The sequence below is a fragment of the Equus asinus genome, chromosome 26 (assembly GCF_041296235.1).
Source record: "Equus asinus isolate D_3611 breed Donkey chromosome 26, EquAss-T2T_v2, whole genome shotgun sequence".
Lineage (NCBI taxonomy): Eukaryota > Metazoa > Chordata > Mammalia > Perissodactyla > Equidae > Equus > Equus asinus.
Genome location: NC_091815.1, coordinates 17,138,322 through 17,154,639, shown reverse-complemented (window position 1 = coordinate 17,154,639; position 16,318 = coordinate 17,138,322).

Below are 16,318 nucleotides of genomic sequence, written 5' to 3'. Positions count from 1 at the left end.
CCCCAAGTCTGACACTTGCTGCTGAAGAAGCTAAGCGGCTCTTGTAATGTGCTTTCTTGGAGGTTTACAGTTAACGAAAGCCTTGAGTTCTGATTATTCCACAGGACAGGGCTGCCGCAGATTGCACATGCCCACATCTCTTCTCTGGTGTGCGTAGTAGACACAACTAATTAATCGGTGAACTCCCTAAGCCTGGATACAGCCTCAGAATCCTTCTTAACAACAGTGGCCACCATTTCTCTGCTGGAGCTGGCATGTAAGAAAATCTATATGCTGTCAGTGCTCCAGCATAATCAAGTGCATTTTAATCATCCCAGTCAACAGGGGATTCAGAGCCTCTCTCTCTCACAATGATTATCTTATCAGAGTTTTCATTAAAAAGAAAAACCCAGCTAATTGGTTTGACCTCATCATTTAGGAAAATGATAATAATTACAAGCTAACATTTATTGAGTGCTTACTATGTGCCAGACATGGTGTAAAATGCTTTACACTAATTTTCGCACTGAATCTGACAGCAGCTACTTAAATGGAATAGTGTCATGTCACCGGATAAAGGCAGAAATGGTCCCTCTGTTGCTCTCAACCTGACCCTTTCCTCTCTTAAGATGTGTGCTGTAAGACATCAGCTTTCCTTTCCACCGGAACGATTATTAGTTGGCGTATTTATCTTCTGAGATGTTCAAAAATGACTGGAGTACTGAGTTTCCTCAGCTCCATGATCTGGATTGTAGATCTCAGCTCAGTGGGAAAAACGATAGACTGAGATTTCACTCGATACTCACGCCCACCTGGAGCAGGTGCCGATGGCGGCCGGGCCAGATCCGCCTGCAGCAGGCTGTGCGCTCGTCTCAGGCTGGGGGGAGGGTAGCAGGGCAACAAGCACATGCACCTCCTGCTGGCTGTCCTCAGCCCTTGGGGGCCCTGAAATACTTGAGCTGTAACCCCCTTTCCCATGAGGGTGGCCCCAACCCGTGTAGACTGAAACAGGAATAGCCCCTTGTCTCAGGGTGGGACAACTTGGTGCCATTAACTCTGCAGAGCTCCCGTGGGGCTGAGGGTAGACTCCACTGAATCCCGCCTGCTTCCCGGTCTCCAGCCCACCTCCTCTCCCCTGCAGGTTTCATGGGACAGCTCTCCCTCTATAAGACTCTTGCCTGAATTATCTAGGTACACTTTCTTCCGGTGTTGAAATTTTGGGCTATCTTTGCTTTCAAAACTATTGGGCTTTACTTCGTTATGCATTCCCCAGATAGCCACCCCAGTTCTCTGCTTTTGCTTTTGCATGTGTAAACATAAGCTTAACGCTAAAACAGTTCTTTTATTTCTTCGTCCTCAGATACCCTATTAGAATAGGAGGCAAAGAGCATCAGAGCCATTTTTGATATGGAGAAACCAAATCACAGAGAGGGTGGCATGCCCGTGAAGGTCCCGTCTGGCAAATGTCACGGGGCACCTGATATTTGGGTTGACTAGTCACTTCTCTCAAGCTGCTCAGAGCTTCAGCCTGAACTGTGCTTGCCGCTCCCTCACTCCCCTGGCTCAGAAGTCAAGGCTGACTCTCAGAAGACCAGTGAGAACCACCCACCCCAGTTCAGTCTAAATCACCAGGACTTTTCTGGGTTCTGCCATCTGTCAGGGCTTCGGGGTCACATGTCCCAGGGCAGCCTGCCCACCTTTGCTGCCTGCTGTCTCATCATGCCGTAGGCTGCCTCCTGGGCTGGACTTTGCTGAACTCTCCCTGGTGTCTCCCTGGAAGCCTGAAGGGCCTCAGAGCGGCCCCAGGATAGAGCTCCCGCTCAAGTGGCCCTCTTCTACCCTGTGCTAGGGACGGAAGCCTTTTTTAGAATTTCATCTGGAGGTGACAAACTAGCTAGAGGTTTCCAGGTGGACAGTTATGTTGAGAGAGCAACTGAACGGTAATTATTTACACCTGAGGTCTTTCCCTCCTTCGCATCCGTATTTGACATGATGCCTCTCTCTAGGGGGAATAGTGTCACCCTGGTAAAACTCCTTGCACTCAGGACTGTAATGTGAGGCTAGAACTTCAAAATGGAAGAGCACATGAAGGAGGACGCAAAGGAGAGTTGGCATGTTACAGCAGAGGGGTTTCCAGGTTCGTGCCCGTTTATTCCACAGTCAAGAGGAGTCCCCCTCACTTTGCCAAATCACGCACTGCATGCACTCTCCCCATTGCATCAAGGGGCGGGAGACAGTAACAAACAGTATTACGACGTCACAAATCAATTTTATTGAAAACGTATTAGGTTTCAGTAAAACTGAAGGATCAGACACCAGAGGAGAGGAAGCCAGGGGAGAGAAGACAGCACACCAAGATTTACTTCTGAGTGCTACAAAATATTGAACTAAAAATAACATTAAAGATGAAATTTGTAATGAATCTCAAGCTGCTAAATTCCCCAAGGCTGGGTCTGCCAAAGGCTTCGCAGCAATCCTCTGTTCTTTCCTGTCTTTATTTAAATATTTTATACAGTTGTCTATGTTCATGTGCAGTGTGAACTGTCATTTATATTTCAGACCACTCTAAAATGGATCTCCGGCTACCTCAAGCTGAGCGCTGTGCCGAGCAGGGCTGAGCGGAGAGGTAGGTTGAAATGGGGAGGCTAAATGAAGACAGATACTTAATGTACTTTTTGTGTACTTATATTTGCCTGTCATGGTTTCTGCCTTAAACCCGATTTGTAATTCTATGGGTTTTGTGACATTATGATAAGATGAGATGTGCAGAAGACTCCCATTTAGCAGGGACATTGATGGGCGTTTGAGTTAAAGAGAGTGGTTGATGGGAGCAAGGCAGGATTCGGACCCCGCGGCTTAATGCTCAGGAAAGAAACTGCTTCCTCTGGAGCCGTAGTATTTCATGCTTTTCTATACGTTAGACTTTGCCAAAGTGAACTTTTGGAAGAATAAAACATTGCCAAGATAAATTCAATTTCCCCTAGTGTTGAACTTAACTTTCTCTGTCACTTAATGATTTACTTGGGTTCGGGGGAAAGAGTGCATTTTCCTAGTTTGCATAGCTGGGGGACGATTGAGAGTAAGTGGGGAGGCCAAGTCTGAACATCAAGGAAGGAGGGGACGAGCACAGGCCGGTGAATGGCAGGCCTTGGCAGACTCTCTCCAGGTCATCATAACAAAGCCTTCGCGTGTTCGTGTGGAGGGGTGGGAACCAGTGCCCGATGAAGCTCCCTGTTTGGTTCTGTAGAGGGGCTGGTGCCTGGCCTCTCACGCAGACAGAATCCAGTGAGCCATTCCGTTCTGGAGGATGGACATGCGTTGGGGACAGGGTTCTTTGCAGCCCCATTGCTTTCCATGCTGCCCGCCAACTGTCACCTGGACTCAGCCATCAGCCTCCCCTGGCAGTGCCCTTCCTGCAGCCCAGCACGGGAGGGCCAGCCCCTTCTCTCCCAGCACCCAGTAGAAGGAATTCTGCTCCTGGACCTGCCCCTGCCCGTGGCATGTCCCTGGAGAAAACTCTCATCCTGGACCAGCCAAACCTTCACCTTTGGGGGCTCCCTCGAATGCTCAGGATTCTGGCACCTGTTGATGTGGCTACCAACCTAGCGCTGGCTTCTATTGGGTGTCTCTTAAGAGGATAAACCATGGTTCATGTAGAAACATTTGTGGAGGCGAAAGTACAAAGCTATGGAGGGAACCCCAGGGCCCACAACACTGACTTTTGTCTACGAGCCACGGATCTGGGATAAACATGATCAGATCTGGTTTTCCAAGCAAGTGCAGGGAAAACCAAGAACTGGACGCCTTTCTCCCCACACTCCCAGCTCCTCTGTCCCCTCTGCGCCTCCTGTACCTCTGTGTAGGACCCAGCAAATCAAGGCAGTCAGACTGGCCTGGCTCCCACCCTCACTCAGACACCTACCAGTGTGTGACAGTGGAAAATCAGCCAACCCTGCTGAATGGTGGCCCCCAAAATGGTACGCCCACATGCTAACCCTCAGAATCCGTGAAAGGGTCCTTGTTTGGAGAAAGGGTCTGTGCAGATGTGATTAAGTTAAGACTCTCAAGATGAGATCATCCTGGATTATCTCGATGGGGTCTAAATCCAATGACAAGTGTCCTCATCCGAGATGGAAGAGAAGAAGATGCAAGAGAAGAGGAGACGGCAACGTGAAGACAGGCAGAGGTGGGAGCGATGCAGCCACAAGCCAAGGAACGCCTGGGGCCCCCAGAAAAGGCAAGGAGCAAATTCTCCTGGAGCCCTTGGAGGGAGCAACTTTGGTTGGCCCTGCCAACACCTTGATTTCGGGCTTCTGAACTCTACAACTGTGCGAGAAGAAATTTCTCCTGTTTCAAGCCAGCCAGTTTGTGGTAATTTGCTATGGCAGCCCCAGGAAACTCACACTCTCTAACCCTCTGGCTCCTCTTCTGTGTGAGAATGTTGCCATGCCTGCGGAAACTTTGAAGGACGCGGATATGTCGGGTGAGGGGGCTAACCAGGAGCTGGCTCAGTGCCGACACTCGATGATGTAACTTCCCGCCTTGGTCCAGTATGCTTTCTCCAATATCCACATATTCTAGGGTGATTTCCTTGGCAGTTTTCCTTCCCTCTGCATGCAGGAACCCCACCGCACCTTCAAACGGCATGTCTTACCATGCCATTGAGGACATCCATAGAGACTGTACCCTCCTGATGGGGACGGCTTGGCCGCAGGGTCAGCAGGATCCAGCCCCAGCCCCGAGCTGGGCCTCAGGGAGTGGGGAGAGCAGCTGTCACTCCCTCCAGTGTCCCGGGTCCTCCACTCAGCCCGTGCCCAGGGCTGGGCTGCTCGCAAAGGCTCGCACAGGTGCTGCTGTGGCCAGGTCTTATGTGGCTACAAGGAACAGAAGCCCACTCATTCGGTCTTAAACGATCAAGTGAATTGTTATTAAGAAGTAGAGGGGCCAGCCCCGTGGCACAGTGGTTAAGTTCGCTCGTTCTACTTCGGTAGCCCAGGGTTTGCCGGTTCGGATCCTGGGTGTGGATGTAGCACTGCTTGTCAGGCCATGCTGGGGCAGGCATCTCACAGGAGGGTTGACAGCAGATATTAGCTCAGGGCTAATCTTCCTCAAAAAAAAAAAAAAAAAAAAAGTAGAGACTCATAGAGAAATGCAAAGCTGGAAGGACAGGCCTGCCTTCTTGGGTGTGCATCCTGGATCTGGGACCACTGCCAGGCCCACGTTGGCATCTCTTCTCCTTTGCCTCCCTGTCCCCCTCTGCAGGCCAGCTCTTGCTGCTTCTCTAGGACAGAAGAGGGAAATCCATGGGTCCCACGTTCCTGTCCCCACACATTGATGGGAGGAGGCTGGCTCCCGGGGCCCCCCCACCTTAAGGAGAAGATGACTGGCATCGCTTGGGTCAGATGTCCACTCTAGTTCCACTCCACACAGACCATGTAGTACAACGTGGCCCCGAATGTCAATCTTGACAACTGGGGTCAGTTCTCAGGCACAGGGGAACAGGTAGGCATATTCCCTTCTTACCCCAAAAAAACTCACCCAATGCCCATCATTGCATTAGGACACAGGCTATAACCAGATGAGTTTCTCTGGGGGGGATCAAGCCTGGCCAGGTCCCTGCCCAGGCAGCCCCCCGGGGTCCTGGCTTCTCCACAGAGACTCCATGATTTTGCAGGTAATAACGAGGGCTGTGTGTTCGGGGATGAAGAGGAGATGCCTGGATTAGACTTCAGCCTGTGCATCTATCGTAACCCTTCCTGAGGACTTAGGTTTCCAGCAGGACCCTCCTGGAGAGCCTCATCTGGTTATGAGTCTCCTGAGACTTCTGGATTGCGTGAGCCAGCTGAGTGTTTGGGCCCCCAAGCCCCCTAGGGCCTCAGAAGAGGTGAGGGCAGAGGCCAAGGCTAGCTGTGTGCAGGAAGACCTGAGGGCGGGCCTTTTCCCCTCCCTTCTGCACACAGCCGGACTCTGCCTACACACTGGTGTAACCTCGACGAGGAGCCCAGCCGTGGAAGGCAGCACTACTTAGTCGAGAATTCCTCGGGTCTGGAATCCCCTTCCTGTGTCCTCATTCAGGCTCTCTGGGCCTCAGTCTCTTCATCTGTACAATGGACATGGTAAAGCCAGCCTCTGGTAGTCATGAGCATCCTGCGAGATGCTTCGAGAAGGGGAGTCATTATGCTGATGCAATGCTTCGGGGAAAATCAGGACAATGCAGGGCCCTTTGGCTCCCTTATTTTAAAAGAAGTTTCCATTGGTAGGAGTGGCGTCAAGGCCCTGTGACACAGGATAGGGGAAATGCTGTGAACAGACCTGGTGTCCCGTCTCATGGGAAGAAGAGTCAGGCGCTGGGCGGGGCCGCGGGCCGGACAGCCTGCTGGTCTTGCTTTGGTTCTGCGGGGATGACTCCCAGTGGGAATGCGCCCTGCCCTGCCCTCTCTTTGTTCCCTTAATCTCTCTGTGTTTCCCCAGTGACCCTAGGCTGACATCTGACTTGTGACACTCTTGCTGTTCACAGAACGCAGGCATTCACACTGAGGACTACAAGGTGCTGATTAGCTCTCAGAGACCTCCAGCCAATGGAGCAGAGGGGCCGGCTGAGTCCCAGGGAGGCCACAGGGTCACAGCCTGATCTCTGACCCGGAGCCCTTCCTGACCAGTCAGGACACGTGTCCTGGGGAAGTTGGCCAAAAAGTAGTAAAGAGGGGACAAGAGACAGTGACCTTGTGGCGTGAATACATCAGGCAACATCTCAACACCCGGCCTCTGCCTGACGACCCGGGAAACCACACGTGGGAGACAGAACAATGGCCCTCAAAGATGTCAGGCCTAGTATAACATGAACCACACACTGGGTAGCTTACAAACAGCAGAAATCCCTTTCGCACAGTTCTGGAGGCTCTGAAGTGCAAGATCAAGGGGCCAGCATGGTCACACTCTGGTGAGGACTTCTTCCTGGCTCACAGCCAGCACCTTCTTGCTGTGTCCTCACATAAAGGAAGGGGCGAGCCTATTTTATAAGGCATTAATCCCAGTCACGAGGACTCCTTCCTCTTGACTTAAGACCTCCCAAAGTCCCCACCTCCTAATACCATCGTCTTTGAGGGTTAGAATTTCAACATATGAATTTTGGGGGGACACACACATTTGGACCACAACAGGTCCTGATCCCTGGAACTGTGAATGTCACTCCGTAAAGAAAAGGTGTCTTTGCAGAAGTAATTAAGTTAAGGATCTTGAGATGATGAGGCTATCCTGGTGGACCCCAAATGTAACCACAAGTGACCTTGGCGGAAGGAGTCAGGGGGAGATGATGCACACACAGCAGAAGGTGACGTGAAGACGGAGCAGAGAGGACCTTGAAGATGCTGCCATTGCAGACCAGAGAGATGCAGCCACCAGCCAAAGAATGCGGGCTGCCACCAGAAGCTGGAAGAGATAAGGACTGGCTTCTCCCCTAGAGCTTTCTGAGGGAGCTAGACCATGCGATACCTTGATTTGGGCCCAGTGATACTTACATTGGGCCTCCGGCCTCCAGAACTGTGAGAGCATAAATGTCTGTTGTCGTAGCTCACTGAGTTTGTGGCGGTTTCTTACAGCAGCCGCAGGAAACGAATGCACCACGTAAGATAGGTCTTTCTCACAAGAGGTTGCAACTGAACTACAGCCAGGAGTGGCAGATCCCAGGTCACCAGTCCGGGGAGTGGGTTCACACTCAGACCTGCCTTGCCCTCTGGGTCTCTTCCAAGAGTCATTCTCCCCAGCGGAATGTGAGTTTCTGGAGGGCCAAGGCCATGTGCTATGCATCCCTGTAGCCTCAAAACTCAGCACAGTGCTAGGATGGAAGAATGGATATCAAGAATTATTTTTGAATTATTAGCACAAGTAAGCAGCTGAGGGAAAGTGAGTGAGTAAATGCACAGAATGTGGCTGGCCGCTGTCTTAGAGCATCATCTTCTGTTATGACTTGTCTTGTACTTGATAGGCGTCTTCAAGCACCTGCCTTGCCTTCCCAAAGCCTTAGAGGCTCCTGAAGGCAGGAACCTCCTCCCTCACAGCGGAGACCTGCCCAGGGCTCAGCGCTCAGCAGGCGCTCAGTGAACATCTGCTGATGATGGAGCACCTGGATCCAGCTGTACCTGGACTTGTGGTCCCTCTGTCTCCCGATATGTTTCATCCATTCCAATTGGAACTGAGTGTCTTTCATCCGCCACCAAAACTCGTGTCAAATACAGAGTGAAGTGCACAGTCTCAGGGCTGGAAGGGGATGTGCACCATACATAGATGTACAGCCGGGTAGAGAATGGATGTTTGCCAAGCAAAAACAACCACCCAGCGGCCTAGGGCAGACAGGACTGCGAGCCCTATTTTAAAATGTAGAGTACAAGAATCTCAAAGTTCAGTAACTCTGGGGAAGGCCCAGGAAGCTGCATTTTTAATTAGCTTCCGAAACAAGGGTCTGGTTCCAAGGCCACCTATGGGAGACACTGATGAAGACACATGAAGTAGAACTCATGAAATTCTCCCTCTTTCCGTGGACCTGCCACTGAAGCTGCAAGTTTGCTTTCTGCTTAAGCAGGGGCATGATTTTAAAGATGCAGAAGTGATAAACAACACAAAATTATCTGGCTCCGTTTGGGGAGGAGCCCAGCTGGACTGAAGTCAGGATCCATTTGCATATGCTGATGCTCTGTAGCAAAAGCAATTATTCAGGAGGAAGCATGAAAATTCAACGCAGAGAAAATTGCAACAAGACACTGAGCGAACACAGGGTGAACACTGTGAGAAGTTGTGGCATAAACATGTATTTTTTGAAGGTTGGCGATTATTTCTGAAAATCATGGACATTCAGCATGTGCTTTGGTAGAAGCAGTTGCCCTTCTAGAAGGTGAACTTCAAACCAGAAAAGATTGTACTTTGTGGAGAGTGTTCTTGTGTTTGGACGGGGCATAGGCCAGCAGCCTAGCACTGCAGGGTCACAGCTCTGTGCCCTGTGCAGAGACTGCCCTCCAGGTGCCTCTCCTCCCAGGAGAGTCAAACACCTGCCCTGATTTACGCTGGAGACACTGCATCCCACAACACACATTTAAGAGCTGGTGGGGTGGATGGAAAGATAATGGTGGTCAACAAGGGAAAGCATGGAACTGGGAGTTAGAAGGCCATGGGCGCTGTGGGACGGCTTCTGCCCGTCCCCGGTCCTCAGCATTCCCATCCATTAAATGGGACAATTGGACTCCACTGACTAAGTATCCCTACTTAGTAGCCGGGTAGTTGAAAAAGTTTCAGTTGGCACAGGTTCAATCCAGGAAATAGCAGCAGACATCACGTTGGGAAATTTGCCCACGCTTTAATTGTCGTCTGATTACATCAAGGTCAAAGACTCAGTTTGGTGATGAGACATCTTTAACATCTTTCTCATTTTGCTCATCTTTTTCAACAAAAAAGGAGCAGACCCAAGGCTCAGAGTGCTAGGCCAGCACAGTATCTAGCCAGCATTTGATAATGTCGTCTTGTTTTCATTTTATTCAAGGCAAGTGATCGTGGCGTTCCATCCATGGTAATGATATAAGGGTTCCTCTCAAATAAATGTGAGTGAGCACAAAGAACGGGGCGGATGGAGCAGGGCATTGGGTCAGTCTCAGGGCAGCTATTAGGTGGGTAGTGGGATCAGATGCCTGGTGTTTGGGGATTCCCAGACCTCCCCTCCCTAAGGACCCTTCCAACTCATCCTTCTGCAAGTCCTTATAAGAACCAGTCACTGTTCTCAAGTGGCCGCAGCTTGTCCCTGGTTTCTGTTCAGGGCTGACCTTCATGACCACAGACTACACAGCACAACGACTGCCTGTCTTTCCCTGCTGAAACCCCCAAACTGTAGCCATGGAAAATCCCCCTTCTCTCTCATTCCTGCCACTGACGTCCGCGCCATCTTGGATTCCCTTGACACTAATATTTCTACCCAAAGCATATTTGGGTGTATGTACTACAGCAGAACCCAGCAAGTTTTTCCTCCTGCCTGTTTACATTAAAAATACTCATTACGATTCAAATTACTTTCAAATTATGCTCATCTGGATTTCTGTGCTTTATAAAGGCTCCCATGCCTCTCTCTTTCTGAGGTTATAAGTTGAAATATTTTTATTATGATAGAAACTGCTTTAAAGACTCCACAGACATTTGCTAAACTGTGGATAAGACAGCTTCCTGCTGAATAAGCCCCTCTCTCACAGCCCACTCTGCAGGAGAGGACGAAAGGTCCGGAAACTAACACTCCTGCAAGCTCTGACTCGAGGCCTTGCAGGTCAGCTCTGGGGGCACACGAGCGCCAGTGTTACACACTGCTGTCACAGGGGGACTTCACCTGTCCTCAGCAGCATGGAGGGAATTTTAAGTACTGGCCACCCTCAGTAAGAATGTTTTGTTCTCTAACCTTCATCAGAGAATAAAAGGTACAGAAAAATACATTTTAGCTAATATCAGAGAGAACTTTCTAACGCTCAGAGTTTTCAGCAAGGAAATAGGCTGATTTCCAAGGTAGTGAGTCTCAAGGCATCACAGGAGGATTCTAATCAGAGGCTCGATGGCCACCTGCTGTTGTCAAAGAGGTTGAAGCACCCCTTCCAGCCTGGAACTCGCGTCCTCTTCCAGTCCTGGACTGTGCACTTCATCCCATGTTTGACATGAGTTTTGGTGGCAGGGGAAAGACACCTCATTCACAGTGGATTTGATGAAATGTATTGGTAGACAAACGGACTCGAAAGTTCAGGTACAGCTGGCTCCAGATGTTTGAATGACATCCTCAGGAAGCTGTCTCTCCCCTCCTCCTTTCTGTTTCCCACTGGCTTCCTCTTCCAGAAAGCAGCCAAGATGGCCTCCCGTGGCTCCAGGCTAACATCCTACTAGTCAGGGGACCTGAGCAGGAGAAAGACTCTTTCCCAACTGATCCAACAAAAGTCTTGAGATTTTCCTAAGAAAATAATCAGGAAGACTTCCAGAAACCCATATATAACACTTGCATCAACTTTCTACAGCAAAGTAACTGAAATGCCCTAATGTCCGCTGACAGAGGAAATGAATAGTATGTCCAAATGGTGTAACACTCTGCAGCCAGCCAAAAGTGTGCTTCCAGAGAATGACGATGATGATGATAAAACATTTTTGACATATTATTAAGCAAGATATGGAAATAAACCAATAATAAGTTCACAGTTTTCTTGCAAAATATTTAATAAAAAACTCGATGTAAATGTACTGATAGATTTTCTGTAAGTGGAGGGATTACAAACGAAATTATTTTAAAATTTTATTTTTGTTTTCTAAGTTATCTATTACAAATATGTATTACTTTTTATTCTTAGAAAAAAGTAAACAAATGTTGTTTGAAAACCTGGCTAGGTGGATAGTGGCCAATAAGAGGGCCCTCAACCAGGGGCAGGAGGAAGACCCAAAGACACTGCTCATTCTCTGGTCCACAGCGGGACGGGTCCCTGTGGCATACGTGGTGCCCAGTGGGGATGAGGCAGGGCTCTGCTTGCTCCTCTGACGATGCAGCCCCAAGAGCCGAAGCGACGGGCCAGCGGGGACACTCAGGTGGGCTCTGGCCAGGGCCCCTGGCGTTCCCAGCTCTGCACTCAGCCTTGCGGGTTAGTTACACTCACGCCAGGAGACAGCAGGCGAGGCCCTGAGCAGAGGCCGCGGAGGTGCGGTCATTTCAAATATTTAATGAGATTCACACACACGCTGTGTCGTTCAACCAGGCTATATGTTCAATACCGTTCTACGGCACAGACACTTCAAAACTTCCCAGACCTCCTGCGTGTCTGTCCAGCATACATGCAGGCTTCCTAGTAAAAGCTGTATCACTTCTCCTGGCATGGATCAAACTCATCAGTGTCTCTTCTTCTTCCCAGTCATGGAGGCATCAGGGTGACAAGTGACTCACGGCGCCCATCCCACTGCAGGGACAGCCCCAGCACCAGCGTCCCTGACTGCAGCCAGAATCCACAGCCAGGAGCAAAGTCCTTGGTTGCAAGGTTGCAAGATGACAGCCTGAAGTCACCATCCCTGTCCGCATCCCCAGAGAGATAGAGCTTAGCAATCCTGAGACCCACCCCAATACCACACATTCTCAAACCAGGCCTTCGTGTGCCTGGATCACTGGCCCTGGCTCTTCATTGCTGTGCCTGTTCCAGATAATTCCTGAGCTATCACCCCACCTTTTTTTATTTTTGAGATTATTTTGGAATGGCTTCTAGGAGGATGTGAGTTGTGGCCACATATTTGAGGACAGGAAGGGCAAGACTTGGCAGGAACGATGGGAGAGAAAACTGCACATAAGTCGTATGGGACAAATGCATTTACTTATTCACTGTAAGCCCAGCATATATATACCCGATGATCAGTGACAATCAGATAATTGTGAGCATGAGGCCAACTGGGTGCTGCTCGGTCAGGAGAAGCAACATGTGCTATTTAAAATCAATACCCCAAAATAATGAATGAAGAACCAAAAACTCGTAGCAGAGTGATCTGGCCCAGTCCTTAAGGACGAGCCGTTCAGGCTGAGATCTGAGAAGAAGCCTGGGTGGGAAGTAACCTTGGGAACACAGAGAGGCTGGGCATTCCAGAGAGAGGCAGAACAAAGTCGGGGGAGGGGTGCTGTGTAGAATCTTTGGGGCCAAGTGCAAGCAGCGACTTTAGGTCTGGGAGGGATCATTCCGGCCATTTCCCAGGGAACAGTGAGAAGTGATGTTCTGACCACCTCCGGCCTCCTCACTGTCCCGGCCACAAGTCCCACACTTCACCCCAGTTGGGCCAGTTGGGCTGCATCTCTTCCGAGCAGATCTGTTAAGAGGACACCAGCTGAGAGGACTATGCCTCCACTGGCAGGATGTCCTAGTGCCACAGCCACGGACACAGAGGGAGGGCCTGGGGGCGCTTAGCTGGAGAGCCTGGATCTCTGCCTTCTGTAGTTCGAGCTGCCTGGTGGCAGACAGAGGAAGGCTTGGAATGTGGCTGGAGTGCAGCTCCCGAGGGCAGAGCTCCCGAGAGCTCTGATGGACGGCTGCCAGTCCTGGTAGGCAAACCGTGGGCCTTGGAGGAAGAACTTGGTCACAGGAGGGCTGTCCATGGAAGTTGGCCTCAGGAAGTCACACAGTCACAGAGTCCCATGTCTGGAAGCAGGTGCTGGACACATCGGGGAAGCTATGGAGGAGCTCCTGCACCGAGAGCCTGCGGTTCCCCTCAGGAGGTCTCAGAGGCAGAGTGGAACCCTACTCCTGCCATCATCCCAACGCATTTCCTCCTGCTCCGCCTTAGGTCTAGGCGCTAATACGTGAGGACTCCCACTATTGCAAGGGCCGTGTCAAGCAGACGGACAAAGGCATCAAAGGGGATTAGGCCTGGGGTTGATGAGAGGTCTGGGGGACCGCCTAGCTGGAGGTTTAAACTGTGTCATGGGAACTTGTTCCCAGCATGGCTGGGCCTGGGGCCAGCAAATCCCCATCAGTGGCCCCTGATCATACCCTCCTCTTAGCGCCGGGGCAGGAGAGCTGCCGCTCATCCCTGGAGACTCAGGCACGAGTCCTGTCCCCACTCTCAGCTGCCCAGCCTGGGCCACAGAACCCCTCCGATACCTCGAGGGGCTGGCCGGAGGAGGCTGACTGACTGAGGCCTGGAACTGGGGCCGGGGGAGGGGGAAGAGGAGGTGGACACAGTGTCTAATCCCACCCAACCACTGCAGACTGAGAATGTGGGAGAAGTGCTTTCCTCTGAGGAAAACCAAGGTGCCGTCAGCAGAAGGAGGAAAAGAGCTGGGACATCCAAACCGATGGCTGTCCACTCCAAAAGGGAAGGATGCGGCTCATGGGCTCCCAGTCCCACCCCACCTCCCCTGCATCAGCCCCAAATAGAGAACCTCCCACCAGAAGTGCTTGTGGAAGAGGAGAGGGGAACATGTCACCCTTGCACACACTTTTTATAACGCGCTTAGAAAAATCTGCCCACGGAGACTGAGTTGAGTTTCCGTCCTCCACGCTCGTGTTTGCTGTTGAAGCAGCTGTGTCCTCTGCTCTGCAGGGTCAGCCGCCCTGTGAGGGCAGCCCTTCCGCGTGACTTTACTTACCCTCCAACGTCAGACAGTCTGACCTGAGACGAGAAGGGAGTTTGTTTGGGGCTTTATCCTGGGCTTTTCCTCCCAACTCTTTGCACAGCATGTTCTTCGAGAAGTTTTTCACAAAACATAGTATTTCTCTCTTTTTGGCCAAAAGATTGGATTACGTCTCTGTCTTTTCTCCCTTCTTATAGAAATCTTTATGACCTATCTGCTAAATAACGTATCTGGGGATGACTGTAGTAGTACATACTGTATGTAAATAAAATAGGATGCAAGATCTTGAATTATGGAAACGTAATTAGACTGAAAGTCCTACTCCACAGCCCCATTTTTAAACTTCCATATTCAGGTACATGTTTCTTTCTTAGATGAGTCAATACATTACCACTGTCCCAAAGATTAAAATTCATTATTGTGGATATTTAGATTTTTTAAAAGCTTTTCGCCTGTGTGCACACACAAAAATCAACCTATTAAATGTTTTCTTTAATTTCTGAATGTGTAAAAAATTGCTCATGGATTTTAGGCGCCAGCCATGTGTGTGCTGTTTTCCCTTCTCTGCTCTCCTTTCCTCTATGGCTCCCTTGGGCCAGAGAACTTGGCCAGGCATCAAATAAGACAGTTGGTCAGGGAAAGTCATGTCGGGAGGTAGGAGTCACTCTGAAGTGCTCTGAGCAAACTTTTAGGGATTCCTTTCCACATTCCCTTTTGCCACTGGCACTCCTTTTCCAGGAAGGCCAGCTGCCTATCCCCCACTCTGCCTCCAGCCCAAAGAAGGCCTGGCCAGTTAACACCATATGACTAATTCCGACTAATTGTTATGGATCAAATAGCAGCAAAATATTTCCAGTTGCCAGTCTCTGTTTCCCAAATGTTCCTCTGTTATCCGTCTAAGTAAACATTTGTTCTGCTTATCGTTTCTGAGCAAAGACATGAATCACTTGCCTAGAAGAAACCGCAGCGACAGCTGTTGCCTATTAGGAACCGACATTTGGGAACAGGGCCTGGTAAACTGGACTCCAGAACGAAGTTTGCTTTTTGCTTGTCCTCATTCTAGAAAAGGAAGCCCAGGGCACTGTGGTGGACTAGCAGCGGGTCTGTCCTACCATTTTGTGGTAGGACATTGGACAACCAAAACCCCCTACCCAGAAATCTTCCCTTCTGCTGGCTTGCCACAGTCCCTGAACCCCACCCTCAGCGGCTGTCCCTGGGCAGAAGATGCCGTCTTCAGAAGGTTCCTGGGACAGTGCCAAGGTGTGGTCTGAGGGTGGCCACACGTGAACTGGTTTGCTCTTGGTGAAAGCATCTTGTAGGGCGCTTTACCAGATCCTGATTTCTAAGGAAGGATTTGAGGGGACCTTAAACTGATGGGCCCTCAGGCTTTGGGGACTCATGGGTTTTTTGCACCAACTTGCATGGAAAACATATTTTCTAAAGGCTCTGTGCTGGACATTTCCATATGCTTCATATAGAGAATGTAAATCTCAAAACCCAGGTGGCAGAATAGATGACATAATCCAAGAAGGCGCAAGACAGAGAAACAGAAGTCTTAGATCAGAGAAGGCTTCCGGTCTGGTGGACTGTCCCAGCTGGGCTTTGAAGGTTAGGCAAGGTTGAGCCAGGTGGGGGGGAGGGAGTCCAATGTTTGGGTGGAGGAAACAGCTTCTGAGAGGATAGGGAAGACACAGGTGCTTGGGGGTTTGGAATTGAGAAGAGTTGGGGCTGCAAAATCTGAGGAAGTCCCAAGCCCCTTCCAGGGCTCTGGTTCTAAACTGGACACCCCCTCCCCTGGGGTAAGGGCAGTGACCTCATCAGCTGATTCTCTGAGTCCCATTGGTCTTCTAAAGCCCATTGTCTAATAGGGACCTGCATACCACAGGTGCTCATTAAAGGTGTATTAGTGGGGACGGAAATAAGTTTAAAGATGGTCTCCATCATCACAGCTGAAAACTTTTGCTCTATAAAAGATCATGAAGGGAATGAAAAGACAAGCTGTAGATTGGAGGAAAATATTTGCAAATCACCTATTCAATACAACAAAGAACTTGCATCTTTAATATATAAAGAACTCTCAAAACTCAACTGTAGGAAAACAACTCAATTTAAAAAAATGGGCAAAAGACATTTTACCAAAAGAATATAAGGATGGTAAATAAGCACATGAAAAATGTCCACAATAATTAGCCATTAGGAAAATACAATTTAAAACCGTGATCATATACCACCATA